At 53.7% G+C, this 15,031-nt stretch overlaps 1 pseudogene; it reads left to right on the top strand.

Moving 5' to 3' along the window:
- The first annotated feature begins 3,677 nt into the window (after positions 1-3,677).
- Positions 3,678-9,999, top strand: LOC141578296 (immunoglobulin heavy constant gamma 1-like; annotated as a pseudogene).
- Positions 10,000-15,031: the final 5,032 nt, after the last annotated feature.

Raw genomic sequence — 15,031 nt, 5'->3', positions numbered from 1 at the left:
GATTTCATAATGCAGAAACCAGCTCCAAATCAAACTGTCAGACAGAACGTACAAAGTACAGAGAAAATTGTTAATCAGCAATTAAAAAATAATGAAGATAATTTTAAAAATAACACTGCTGTTCAACAGAAACAGCATAACATGGGGAAGAACATGGGCTTGGGAATCCAAGCCAGTTCTGTTCTGAAGTGTGTCATCGCCATGGAGAGTAGAGAGCCAACACGGCGCCCTCCGGCTCCTTAAGCCCAATGGCTGTGACAAGATCCATGTAAAGGAAACTGCATTCCCACAGAATCCAGGGAAGAGGCCATCCAAGTGCCAGGGGCTGTGTGTGACTCCTGCACCAGCATCCTAGAATCCCACTTGTTGCCCAGTGACGCTATGGACGAATTAGCCCTCTTTCCACTTTATCAGACACTTTACTACATTGACTATCTCCTCTTTTCCTTTATTTTCAACTTTCCCTGGTGTGCTAGCCCTTTCATTCATTTTCTTAAATTTAAGTATAACTGATCTACAATATTGTATTATTTTCAGGTGTGCAACATAGGGATTCAGTATGTTTACAGATTACACTCCATTAAAAGTTATTACAAGATAATGGCTGTAATTCCCTGTGTTGTACAATATATCCTTGCAGCTTCTCTATTTTATACATAGTAGTTTGTATCTCTTAATTCCAAACCCCTAATTTGCCACTCAACCCTTCCCTCTCCCCATCAGCAATCACTACTTTGTTGTCTATATCTGTGCGTCTGTTTCTTTTTTGTTACATTCACTAGTTTTTTTTTCCTTTGGTGGCAGTTTTCCTTTGGTGGAATTTTTTTCTTTTTAATTTAATTAATTTTTAATTGAAGTACAAGTCAGTTACAATGAATGCATCAGTTTCTGGTGTGCAGCACAATGTCCCTGTCATGCATATACATACATACATTCGTTTTCATATTTTTTTCCATTAAAGGTTATTACAAGATATTGAACATAGTTCCTTGTGCTGTACAAAAGAAACTTCTTAAAAAATCTACTTTTATATATAGTGTCTAACATTTACTAGTTTTTTTTTTAATTCCACATATAAGTGATGTCACAGAGTATTTGTGTTTCTCTGTCTCACTTACTTCACTTAGTTTGATATTCTCTAGGTCCATCCATGTTGTTGGAAATGATATATACATATATATTGTGGAATGATTACTAAGATTAAGATAGTTAACACATCCAACAGCTCATATAGTTCTCTTTGTGTGTCTGTGATGAGAATGCTTCAGACTACTCTCAGCAACTTTCAAGCATACAGTACCATATTATTAGCTAGACATTACTGTACATTAGATCCTCAGAACTTACCCTTCTTATAATGGAAAATTTGTACCCTTTGACCTACATCAACCCATCTCCCCATCCTCCCAGCCCCTGGCAATCACCATTATATTCTGTTTCTATGAAATTGACTCTCTTTTTAGGATTACACATAAAAGTGATACCATACAGTATTTGTCTTTCTTTTTCTGGCTTATTTCACTTAGCATAACACCCTCCAGTTCTTCCATATTGTTGCCCAAATGGCATAAGCAGGATTTCCTACTTTGTTATGGCACTTCCTCTCCCCCTGTCTTTCTCTCTCTCTCTCTCTCTATGTATACATATATATATATATATATATATTTACACACACACACACATTCTCTTTATCCCTTCATCTGTTGACAGATACTTAGGCTGTTTCCATGTTTTGGCGACTATAAACAATGCTGCAATGGACATGGGAGTATAGATATTTCTTCTAGATATCTTTTAGATAGAGATTTCCCTTCCTTCAGATAAATACCCAGAAGTGGGATTGCTGAATCATATAGTAGTTCTATTTTTAAGTTTTTTAAGGAAACTCCATACTGTTTTCCACAGTGGCTGCACCAATTTACATCCCTATCAGCAGTCCATGAGGGTTCCCTTCCCTCCACACCCTCACCAGCACTTATAGTCTCTTTTTGGTGATAGCTATTTTAACAGATGTGAGATGATAACTCATTGTGGTTTTGATTTGCATTTCCCTGATGATTAGTGATGATGAGCACTTTTTCAAGTACCTGTTGGCCATCTGCATGTTTTCTTTGGAAAACTTTCTAGGCAGGTCCTCTAGCCATTTTTCAATCAGATTATTATTTTTTTCTATTGAATTGTATGAGTTCCTTATATATTTTAGGTATTAACCCTTATAAGATATATGATCTGCAAATATTTTCTCCCTTCCATAGGTTTCCTTTCACTCTGTTGATCATTTCTTTTGCTGTGCACGTTTTTAGTTTGATGAAGTTCCACTGAATAATGCTTGCTTTTGTTGTTATATCCAAAAAATTATTGCCAAGACCAATATTGAGGAGCTTTCCCCTATGTTTTCTTCTAGGAGTTTATTATAGTTTCAGGTCTTGCATTTAATTATTTAATCCATTTTGTGTTAATTTTTTTGAGTGGCATAAGACACAGGTCCAATTTTATCCTTTTGCATGTGGAGTTTCAGTTTTCCCAACACCATTTTTTGAAGAGATTATCTTTTCCCCATTGATTGTTCTTGACTCCCCCATCAAATATTAGTTGACTGTATATGTGTGGGTCTATTTCTGGGCACTTGATTCTGTTCCATTGGTCTATGTGTCTGTTTTTTCACAAAGTTCTTTGTACTCAAAGTGTTCAAGAAAACAAAGTCTCATATAAATGTCAAATGATTTGGGGTACTGGACAATGTCGCATGTTTTCAAGACTACATGTGCCCCATTTCATTCATGTATTCTATTTTCTATTATATTCACATCCAATCATTGATCTTCTATTCATTTATTGTTGGACTAATTTTTGAGGTTTGTATTAATAGTTGCTTAATTGGCTCTATAAAGAGGTTATTTTTCTACCTTGGGCACAAATTGGGAAGGTGAAAAATGTACTGAAAGAAGGGAAACATTAGAGAGAGAGACAGAGACAGAGACAGATTGACTGGTGACCAGAGGACAGATCAGACCATGTTTTGGGGTAATAATTAGGGTACTGGAGTTCACGGCAGGAGAATGGTATGAAAAACCTGGAACTTTGCTATATCTTAGATAAGGGCAGGGATACTAAAGGTAAAACAGTCACCCCACATCCCAAGGAATCAATAATTCTTTCATTCCTTCAAGGACGTTTTGAAAAAAGTCCCCAGGTACACAGTAACCAAAATGGAACTACAATAATAAAAGGAACAAAAGTATTATGACAAGATTATGCTAAGTATTAAATTGTGTTCATTTTACTCAAATAAAAGGCCATTAATAACTATAATATGCTTGCTAGCCTTTAATTAAGCTCAATATCCCTTCCTAAAATTTAAAGTCTCCTTTGTTTTTTATACAAATATTTCCTATATTGGCAGGAATATAACCCCACCTCATGGTCGGGAACCCACAGATGCTCCAGGAGGACAGGGAGAGACAGAGTGCAGTGGGGCAATGAAAGTGAGACCCCACCTCAGGGATGGGACCCCACAGAGTGTCCAGGAGGGTCAGGGACAGATCTAGTGCAGGGGGGCAATGAAGGGGAGTCCCCAATTCAGGGACTGCACAGAGGGTCAAGGAGGGATTGGGACAGACAGAGTGTAGTGGGGCAATGAAGTGGAGGCCCCAACTCAGGGACTGAACAGAGGGTCCATGAGTACAGTGACAGACAGAGTGCAGGTGGGCAATGAAGGGGAGACACCACAGAGTGTCCAGGAGGAACAGGAACAGACAGAGTGCAGGGAGCCAGTGAAATGCAGACCGTCAACCCCGGGGATGGGTCCCCACAGAGGGTCCAGGAGGGACAGGGACAGACAGTGTGCAGGTAGGCAATGAAGGGGAGACCCCACCTCTGGGACGGGACCCCACAGAGGTTCCAGGAGGACAGGGACAGACAGAGTGCAGGGGGCAATGATGTCGAGAACCACCTCAGGGTCGGGACCCCACAGATGGTCCTGGAGGACAGGGACAGACAGAGTGCAGGGTGGCAATGAAGGGGAGACCCCTCCTCAGGGACACCACAGAGAGTCTAGGAGGGACACGGACAGACATAGTGCAGGGGGGAAATGTAGGGGAGACCCCACCTCAGGGACAGGACCCCACAGAGGGTCCAGGAGCACCTGAGCCAGCACAGGGGAAGGCAAGCTGCCCAGGGGTCGTGCTGCCCACCCAGCACAAGGATGAGGGAGCCCTGGCAGGGGCTCACCCTCTCCAAAAGAGCTGGTCCATCAGAGGCCAACTGAGCTGAGCTGGGCTGCCAGGCCTTCAGGGAGCGTGTCCCGATCAGTGGGCAGAAGCCTGCCCCGGGCTGCACTGGGCTAGTTGTGCCAGAGACACAGGGCTGGCCTGGGTTCCCGAGAGCTCGGAGCTGGCAGTACAGGGGCTGCACACCAGCTCCACTGGCTACAGAAGGGGCGATGTGAGCCAGGGCGCAGAAGGTCAGGACTAGGAGCTGAGGGCTGGGAGCAGGTGGGCGCAGAGATGCAGACCAGCACCTGGAGGGAACTAAGGAACAGGGGAGACTTCTGGGGGCTCAGGGAGCAAAGAAGAGGCTTAAGGTACCCAAGTGCCAGGAGCTCTGCTGGGAGGGGACCAGGGTGGGACAGAGACTCTGCCAGGGGACAGCTGCCCAGAAAGGGAGGGGCACCTAGCAGCTCCAGGGAGAAGGGCCCAGGAGCAGAGCGGAACGAGGGGGGTGACCTGCGGCAGGTCAGAAGGCAGGGGCTGCTAAGGGCCAGCACCCCAGGGACAAAGCTCAGGGAGGCCACAGGTGAGCAGGCGACTGAAGACCAGGAAGGCAGGGGGCTTCTCAGGAACATGGAGAAAGCTACTAGAGCATGTGCGGGTGAGCAGGGGCTGGGAGGGCAGGGTGGCTGCTCCAGCATCTCCAGGAAGCAGGTAGGGCTTGTGCAGGTGGGTGGCGGCTGCGGGGCACAGGGCTAACACAGGATTTCAGGAAGCAGGCAGAGTTTATGCAGGTGGACAAGGGGCTGGGAGGGCAAGCAGCTGACCCAGGAAATCCAAAGAGCAAAGCCAGTCCTGGGAAAGAAATTCCCGGACTGGATCTGAACTAGGCTGAGGGCTCTGGGGCCGGCCAGAGGGGCTGGGGCTGTTCAAGGCCTGTAGCTCCAGGGACAAGGGTCAGAGAGGGTGTAGGTGAGCAGGGGGCTGCACCAGGAGGGCAGGGGGCTGCCACAGGGACTCAGAGAAAGCACGTAGACCTTGTGGAGGTGAGCAGGGGGCTGCCGCAGGAGCCCAGGGACATGGCAGAGAGTTTGAACTAAGGTCTGAGTAGCTGAGCAGGCCAAGCTGAGGGCTCCTGGGACAGCAGGACCCTTGAGCCCCTGAGGGGCTGGCCGGATGGCGTCCTGGGGTGGAGAGAGGGACTTCTGTGGGAATGAAGGAGAGGGGTCACCCCTGAGGGGACCCGATGGGCCCCAGTCCTTGGGCTCAAGGGCCCGTGGCGGGCTGGGAAAGGAGGGGTGGACGTGCCATAGCCTGGTGGGGTGAAACAGACCCTGGACCCAGCAGAGGGAAGGAAAGTGTGGGGCTCGTTCAGGGCCTGAGCTGGGCTGCCAGCCGGAGCAGAGCAGATGGGTCACAGTGAGAGGAGACAGGCCCGGCCAGGGATGTGCCCGGGCTGCTGGCACCAAACAGGCGAGGAAGGTGGGGGCAGTGTGGGGCCCCAAACTGTGCTGAGGGATGAGCTGGACTGAGGAAGGACAAGGGCATAAGGAAAGCAGGGACCTGAGAGCCACGAGCTGGGGTGGGGTCAGAGGCCCTGGTGGGAGGGGGAAGTGAGCTGAGGGGCTGCAGCTGGAGGTCCAGAAGAGGGACCGGAGCTCCCCAAGGCACAGACTCGCAGCCGGGCTGAGGCCACAGGGATGAATGGGGGGGGCCAAGGAGGAGGCCTGCAGGGACAGAGTCTGGGGGGGCCAGGGCCCAGGTGCTCTGGCTGCAGAGCTGACCCAGAAGACACGGGCCCGGAGGGCAAACAGCAGGCCAGGCAAGGGGCCACGAGCAGGCTTCTGGGTGGTGGAGGCCCACCACACCAAGGACAGGCCCGCTTACCCAGGGCAGGGCCGGGCTGGGGCAGCAGGACGGTGAGCTCAGGGGACCAGCGGATGCTGGCCGGGAGCAGGCAGCACTGGTCAGGACTCAGACACAGGGTTCAGTCAGGCCAGGCACTTGCAGGAGGTTAGGGACCTGGGGGGCTGTCACCCAGGTGATCACCCAGCTCTGACCCACAGCTGCAGAGGCACGAGGCCCCAGGTGGTGAGGGCCCTGCCGGCCAGCTGGTTTGCAGACATTCTGCAAGCACATGGGTGCTGGGCTCAGGGGTGCCCAGACCTGGGCACGTGACACCCTGCCCGGACCCTCCCAGGGGTGAAGCCCCAATGGTCACACGGCCTGTTTTCTTGCAGGCTCCAGCAAGGCCACTTCGGTTTATCCTCCAACTGCTGGATGTGGGGACACACCTGGCTCCACGGTGCCCTTCGGCTGCCTGGTCTAGGGCTAAATCCCTGAGCCGGTGACGGTGACCTGGAACTCGGGCGCCCCGTCCAGCGGCATCCACACCTTCCCGTCCATTCTCATGTCCTCGGGGCTCTACTCCCTCAGCAGCTTGGCGACCATGCCCGCCAGCAGCTCGGCCGGCAAGACCTTCATCTGCAACGTAGCCCACCAGGCCAGCAGCACCAAGGCGGACAAGCGTGTGGGCAAGAGGACAGGCCTCAGGGAGGGCGTCCACTCCCAGACAGGACCGAGGTCAGCCCTCCTCCCGGCTCGAACCACATGCCAGGATGGCGACCTCGGCCCAGGGTATCAGAGGGGATGCGGTCTCCTCACCTGAAGGCCTCCCAGGCTATGTGAGGGGTCCTCTGGGTGTTTCCACCAGGTTCAAGGTGGTCACAGGCTGGACAACTCTAACCCACAGAACTGGTGCCGATCTGCACCTTCCACAAACTGTCCCTGACCTAAACTCCACCCAGGGCCATCTCCCGCCCACAGTAACCCCCCATCTGCTCTCTCTGCAGCGCTCCACAGCGAAGACCCCAGCTCCCAGTGTCCCAAATGCCCAGGTAAGGGAGCCAGGCTACACCCTCCATCGCAAGGAAGTGACCAGACACCAGGCCCCGCCTGATGAGGGAAACGTGTGCCCTACAGGAGGCCCGTCCAAGTGCTGACCCACATCTTGTTTCCCCCTCCAGACCCTGAGCTCCTTGGAGGGCCCACGGTCTTCATCTTCCCCCCGAAACCCAAGGACATCCTCTCCAGCACCCGAACACCTGAGGTCACGTGCCTTGTGGTGGACGTGGGTAAGGAAGACCCTGAGATCGAGTTCAGCTTGTCCGTGGATGACACAGAGGTACACACGGCTGAGACAAAGCCAAAGGAGGAACAGTTCAACAGCACGTACCGCGTGGTCAGCGTCCTGCCCATCCAGCACCAGGACTGGCTGACGGGGAAGGAGTTCAAGTGCAAGGTCAACAACAAAGCTCTCCCGGCCCCCATCGAGAGGACCATCTCCAAGGCCAAAGGTGGGATGGACAACGGGCGCGGGAGGGTCCTTTGGGGCTGCTCAGAGTGACCGTCATGCTCGCAGTCACACCTGTCCCCACAGGGCAGACCCAGGAGCCACAGGTGTACACCCTGGCCCCACACCAGGAAGACCTGGCCAAGGACACCGTGAGCGTAACCTGCCTGATCAAAGGCTTCTACCCACCTGACATCAACGCTGAGTGGCAGAGGAACGGGCGGCCGGAGGCAGAGGGCGCCTACGCCACCACGCTGCCCCAGCCGGACAACACCGGGACCTACATCCTCTACAGCAAGCTCTCGGTGGGAAAGAACACGTGGCAGTGGGGAGAAGTCTTCACCTGTGTGGTGATGCACGAGGCTCTACACAGATCACTCCACCCAGAAATCCATCTCCTAGTCTCCGGGTAAATGAACCTCACCCCAGCACCCAAGCGAACCCCCATCCCCGAGGCTCTCAGGGTCCCACGTGGACGCCTGAGCCCCACCCCTGTGTACATACCTCCCGGGCCAGCATGAAATAAAACACCCAGTACCTCCCTGGGGCCCTGCAACACTGTCATGGTTCTTTCTGTGCAGAGCTCCGGCGCCCGCCGGGCCTGCGGGAGGCGGGGGCAGGCCAGGCTCTGAGGACAAACTTGGTGCCAATGGAGGCAGGCAGCAGCCCAAGGCCAGAGAGGGGGCTCTGCCAGAGGCAGCCGCTCCCCAGGGTCCAGGGTCCGGCCAGCACCTACTCAGGCTGGAGCGTGTAGAGGGGACTGGTAGAGCCTCCCAGGGACCCTCACGGAAATGAGTGCACGGTTCTTCCCACCTCTGTCCAAGCCCAAATGTGGGACAGTGGCAGGTCCTTGTCCCCGCAGTTCCCGTCCCTGGGGCCTTGATAGTCCACGTGATGACACCTTGTCAACATGGGAGCCACGCCTGGCCGGCGATGGGGGCACAGGCCTCCTGCTCCCAGGACACACGGAGATCAGGCCCCACCTTCCCACAGGCGAGGTGCTCGGGGCCAGATCTGTAACCTCGAGGGGACACTCACCCAGGACCACAGGAAACAAGCCCTCTCATGGAGCACACCAGCCTGCACACCCCTCGTCCACCTGCAGACTCACGCACACACACGTGCCTGTGCAACTGCACACAAGGGCACAACCACACAAGTGCACACAAGCCAGCCTTGCTCACTGGGTCCTCAACGGGGTATCCGCCCGGGGCCAGACCAGAGCCTGGAGCCGGGTCTCATGAACCCTCTGTGGACACCAGCTTGGTCCCCACTCCTCAAAGCCCCAGCAGCACTGACCACACTCTGACCACACTGGCCAGCTCAGACCCCCACCCCTCCTCTCCCCAGGACACCTGCACCCCCTCCTCAACAGACAGAGACCCAACACACCACTGGTCCCTAGCACGCCCACCCCACCCCCTCAGGCACACAGGGACACCCCAAGGTTGCCTACGCCCTTCCCTGCAGTAGGACCCACCACAGACCTGCTCTGCAGACCCCTGCCATCTAGGCCTGGCCTCCGGTGGGAGGGAAGGCAGGGGTCAGGGCACCCTCTTCCCAGAGGACCCCATGAAAGGCACCGCAGAGGAGACGATGAGGGACACGCACTGGCCAGGCCGAGATCTGGGCCCAAGGAGTCCGGCCAAGACTGAGGCCCAAGCTGGAGGAATGGGGGACACGAGGTCGGTGCCCAGGGATTGACCTCAGGGAACCATTGATCCAGCCCCCTAAGGGGATCCTAGTGCCCCACCCGCCCTGTCACAGACAGACCCACCCCCAGGTGCCACTGACCCTGCCCTGGCACGTGACAGGCAGCCACAGAGCTGACCACCCCCTCCCCATCCAGAGCCACTCCTGGAGGAAGAGATCTGTGCCGAGGCCCAGAGCGGGGAGCTGGATGGGCTGTGGACCACCATCTCCATCTTCATCACCCTCTTCCTGCTCAGCGTGTGCTACAGCGCCACAGTGACCCTCTTTAAGGTGGGCGGGCCAGGCCAGCTGTCCCTGCTGTCGCCACACAGTGCCCGCACAGTCCCCCTTCCCTGTCCACTCCCTGTCCCTCCATGTCCCTCCCTGTCCCCTTCCTGTCCCCTCACAGTCCCGTCACTGTCTCCTCACTCTCCCCTCTTGTCCTTTCTGTCCACTGTCCTCTGTCTCTCCATTTCATTCTGTTATCTCACTGTCTCTCTCTGTCCCTGTCGGGACCTCCCTGTCCCTGGCTGTGCACATGGAGTCCTCGCGCCACCCCACCTGAGTACACTCGCGGCCGGCAGTCCCCGGGCTGGGAGGCCAGGTCCTTGCGGGCAGCTGGCACGAGGGCCCCGGCTGTGCCCACACCCGCCGTCCCTGCAGGTGAAGTGGATCTTCTCCTCGGTGGTGGAGCTGAAGCGGACGATCGTCCCAGACCACAGAAACGTGATCGGGCAGGGGGACTAGCGTGCCCTCTGGGGGTGTCCACGGCCACCCCAGGCCCCAGAGGTACCCCGTTCATCACTCTGAGCTGCTCAGCCACTACTTCGCCCGCTGCCCTGCCAGCTCTGATCTCTCGGCCGTGCTCACCCGCATCTCCATCCTCCGACCTCACGGCCACCACCGACCACACCCTGCACCCTGCCCACCTTCTGGGGACCAAGTGGACAGCAGGTGCTACCACCAACCTGAGCCGAGGGGTCTGCCTGTCCTCACCGGGAGTGCCCGGGGCACCCTGGGGTTCCCTTGGATGAGCAGGAGGCTGGCATCCCGGGGCAGTGGGCAGGGATTGCTCTGTGGACACCATCAGGTTGGTCATCAAGCAGGGTCCCCAAGGGGAGGCGCCTGTGTCAGATCCTTGGTGGGAACATATGCAGCCCTGGCCAACGTCTCACAGCAGGGAGGCTTTTGGATGTGCCACCAACGGTCAGCCAAGTACTCAGCTCTGAGTAGGGCCAGGGCCCATGGCCCCTACAGGAGCCAGGCCTGCCAGGAAGGGGGTGAGGTCTCCCCACTCCAGCTTCCCAGAGACGGGCCTGGTGACTGGGTCCCCCAAGGGCAGGACACAGCCTCGCTGGACACAGAAATAGGGACACTGGCAAAACAGGGCAGTGGCCACAGCCAGCCTGTCCTGTGGCCAGCGGCCTGAGACACCTTCAGCAGGAGCTCCCCTGCACTGGGTGGTGGGGTGAGAGGCGAGCCCCGGGAGGAGGGAGCCCGACAGCCTGGCGTCCCGGCCCGAGACCCCTGGGCCTCTCCTGTCTTGTCCCTGGATGTGGAGGGGCAGGCCCCAGTGCCGGGTGGTGGCAGGGGAGGGGGGGCTTGCTACAGCCAGAGGTCACGCCAGGCCTGGCTTGGGAAGCTGTGCATCCTTTCTAAATGTCTGGAGCCCATGAACTTTCTGCGCTGTTTATCTTTGGTTTGGGTTTTTTGTTGGGAGACTCTGGCTTGTCATGTTTTGTGTTGTGGAGACAATAAAGCATCCTTTACCATTCCATAGCTCTCTGGGAATTGCTCTATGTTGCGGCCCCTCCCCTGGTGACTCCACAGCCTGGCCGCCCTCCACACCCTCCCAGTCCCAGGCCCCAGCTCTCCTCCGACCACACCCATCCCTGGGGTTCCCTGGGGGCGCAGAGTCAGCAGCAAGTCCCAGGTGTCGGACGCCTGGTCACCACGGCTGCTGTAACACACAGCACAGTCGAGTTGGAACCACAGAAATTATTGCCTCCCATCCTGGAGCAGCACGTCCCAGGTCGAGGAGCGTGAAGGCCACTGTGCCCACCGGCTGCCAAGGGTGCAGGGACGGAGTCAGGACTCGGTCCTCCCGGGAGGCCAGACCCTGAGCTCCAGTCCCTCCTGGTGGTTCCATCTCAAAGGAACAGTCTCAGGTCCCGGGTTGTAGGAGACACAGCACTCCCCAGAGGGCAGACACAGGAGCCACAGCTGTCTGCCCTTCGCAGGAAACGCTCCAGGAAATGGAGGCCAGCGCCTGGTCGGGGCTGGCTCTGCTGGGCGATCCTCGCCAGCGCTTCAGGAGATCTCAGTCACCCACAGGACATGGCCCTGTGCGGCTGGACATTGTCCAAGTGTCTATGTGAGCCTTTCAGTGTGTCAGGGCAGAGGGGGTGAAACCAATGTGCCGAGTCTGTGGCTCCACGGCCCCAGGGGAGGCCGAAAGGACAGGCTCCTGGAGGGGAGCTGGGACCAGCACTGAGTGTCTATCAGTAAAGCCACAGCACCCTAGGGCTGTTGGAAAGGGCCATTCCAGCTTCCTGTGGGGGACAGGCAGACAGACAGACAGACAGAGAGACAGAGGAAGACAGAGAATTTTATGCAGGAAAGGGACAGCTCGCTGCAGTGGGCTCTACACCAAAGACGGTGAGGCCATGGGGCAGGCAGCTGTGTCCAGGGGCATCGCTGGTCCTCAGGGACCCTGCCAGGCGTGAGGACACTGGGCACCCTCTGCCTCCAGGGCTCTATCGGGGCTCCAGAAACCATCCTGGGGGTCTTCCCCACTCACAATCTCCCTCACACGGAACACCTAACCAACAAGCTGAACCTGCTAATGGTCCCTGCAGCCTGCCCGGCCCCAGGCCCTGCCCCTCACCTCCATCCCCTGGACCACAGATCTGCCTCCAGCCAGACATTCCCATGGGGACCCCAGGACGGTCAAAACCGGGCTGGCCCCACGGGTCCTTGAGGAGCACCAGTCCCAGAACAGCTGCCCCCACCAGGCCTGAGGGCCCCGTCATGACCCTGGGGCAACACCAGGCCACAGCAGTCCCCCATGCACAACCCCTCCTGGGCCCCTGGAAGCGAAGTGGCCGACGCCTTCCCTTGAGCCCCTGTGTCAGCACCGGTGTGAGCCTGAGGTCAGCCTCCTGCTGCTCCTGACCCCTCGGGGCCCTGCCCCGGGCAAGACCTCCGACACACTCCTGTCCGTGTCTCACCTCTCCTGCCCGCACCCCCATCCACATCTTACACACACGCACACACACACACACACACACACACACACACATCGTGGGCTGCCACCCCACTGCGCTCCTGGGCTCCCACCAGGACCCCCTCCTCCCGCCCTCCAAGGGGAACGTCTGTCAGTCTGAGCCTTGAATAACTGGATTGCTGTCCGTGTGTGGTGTCCGTGGATGTGGGGAAAAGAAACCCTTGTGCTCTGTTGGTGAGGACATAAAATGGCATTGCCATTGTGCAAAACACTTTGGAAGCCCCTCAGAGAAATTTCAGAAACAACTACCACACTTGCAGCAATCTCACTGCTTAGAATAACCCCGAGCGAACATACAACAGGTCTTAAAGAGACACTTGAACACCCACTGCACAGCAGCTCCGTTGACAATACCTACCACGAGGCAGGAACTCGAGCGTCCTTCCGTGGATGGACAGATGAGCACGATGTGGGCTGAGCGTACAATGGAACAGTACTGCCCCTGAAGAAAGAAGAACATTGTGACGTGTGTGACAGCACGGGGGCACCTGGGGGACATCGGAACGCGTACCGTGAGCCAGGGGCAAGACGGTGAATCGTGTGCGATTCCACTTGTGTGAGCGATTAGGAGTGGCCGCATTCCCAGAAAGAGAAAACACAGAAGTGGCTGCAGCCGGGGGAGAAAGGGGGGTTGTTGTTTACGGGCATAGGGTTTCACACGTAAAGACGGGGAGAGTTATGGAGACACAGGTGGTCGTGATTGCACTGTATGAATGTATTTACTGTCCCCAAAACCCGGAGAGAGGTTTAACATGGTACACTTCCTTAGGGGCAAATCCTATTCTTTTACCACAATAAAAAAAGAACTTTTAAGCAGGAGAAATCTAACCCATTGAATAAAATCTGAACACCTTCAGGAAGACCTGGAGCCTGTGTCTCTCCCTGTGGAAGAAACCGGTGGCAGCAGGATGGAGCTGCACACCTGCCTGGCCCAGGGCTGGACCCCCTGCGGAGGCCAGCGGGCGCCGGAGGAGCAGCTTCTCCACACTGACGGCGTGAGGGTGCAGGTCAGTGACAACGTGCACGGCTGTAGCACAGCCCCCCAGCCAAAGGACTGCTCCTTCAGTTTGCTCTCCAACAGGTGTAAACTTCTCTTCTGAACAACCCTAACCTAGAGACACACAAAGGGAAGGGAACGCTAAGAAAGCTGCTTACGGCTTAGCTAACCTGACGTAGAACAAGAACAGCTCAACCCACTGCTTGTCGGCCACCGTGGACCACGTTAAGCTTCCCAATTAAAAGACAGCAATACAGTTTGTGTCTCCACCTAGTGCAGGGAAATTGTCTCAGATACAATATAAAACTGCCAACCCTCCTCCAGGAAAGACTTGAACTCCCATTGTCCATCTTACGTATCTTCGGCTGATGTTCATTTCTCATGTTCATGAATAACCTCCGTCTTGGGTGTCCATGTTGTCTAAGTTTTTTTTATTAGAGCAGTTAGTCCATTTATATTTAAAGTAATTACACAAATGAAAGGATTTACTTCTGTCATTTTTCTAATTGTTTTCTAAATATTGTACCTTTTTTGATTCTCAAATTCTCTATTACTCCCTTTTTGTGTTTAATTTTATTTTGCAATGTGCCATTTTTGTTCTTTTAAAATTTCCATTTCTGTATTTTTTTTTTTGGTATTTTATTAGTGGTTGTGTTAGGGATAACAATTGACCTCTTCAGTTTATTATGACTATATATGTGTGTGTGAATGCATGTGTGTGTATACATGTCTGTGTGTGCACATGTGTGCATATATGTTTATTTATAACAGCTAAAAATAAGGTGAATTTAAAGATACAAGTATAGATATATATACATATACATAATAAATAAACAGTATATTAATTTCCTCTGTAGTTCTGTATAGTAAGAGAGACATAAACCTGTGCACGTGGGGACATGTCATTGTGGTAAACGTAGAGGAAGCATGAAAAGCACATTTAAGCCCAGACACAACTACACCAAGCTTTAGGAATTATAATGTGCTGCCATGCATTGTAGGTGAGTTAACCCATTCAACTATTTCATGAGGTAGGTATACTTTTGGTGTGGTTTTTGATAGTTGAGATAATTGATGCAAAATGCTTGAAGTTGCATAGGTAGTAAGTGATGACAGTGAATTTGAAATCCAGGTCTCTAAATACAGACTCTAAATCCTGTGATTTTTCCAGTATTTTATAAAATTTACCAACCAGTCAATTCTTAATTGTCCATATGCAAATTATTAATGTCAGTCTCATAGTCACCAGCTCATACATCAAAACTTTCTGGTATATTTTAATTTGTTTGTATGCCTTCACTTTAAATCAATGTATGTAACACTTCTGTGTTTGAAAAATTAGCAAAAATTATCAATTTTACATGATAGTATTTTGTGATGTTTCTTGTTCTGCTCACTTTATAAATCTAAATTGACTGTCATTGCTGTGTCTTGCATCTCAGGGATCACATTTTCCTTCAGATCCACACTATGCAGAATTGATTCAAAGTCCTTGA

Source organism: Camelus bactrianus, chromosome 8 (genome assembly GCF_048773025.1).
Source record: "Camelus bactrianus isolate YW-2024 breed Bactrian camel chromosome 8, ASM4877302v1, whole genome shotgun sequence".
NCBI classification, from domain to species: Eukaryota; Metazoa; Chordata; class Mammalia; order Artiodactyla; family Camelidae; genus Camelus; species Camelus bactrianus.
Note: the sequence above shows the minus strand (reverse complement) of the source record. Positions and strands in the feature narration are given on the sequence as shown.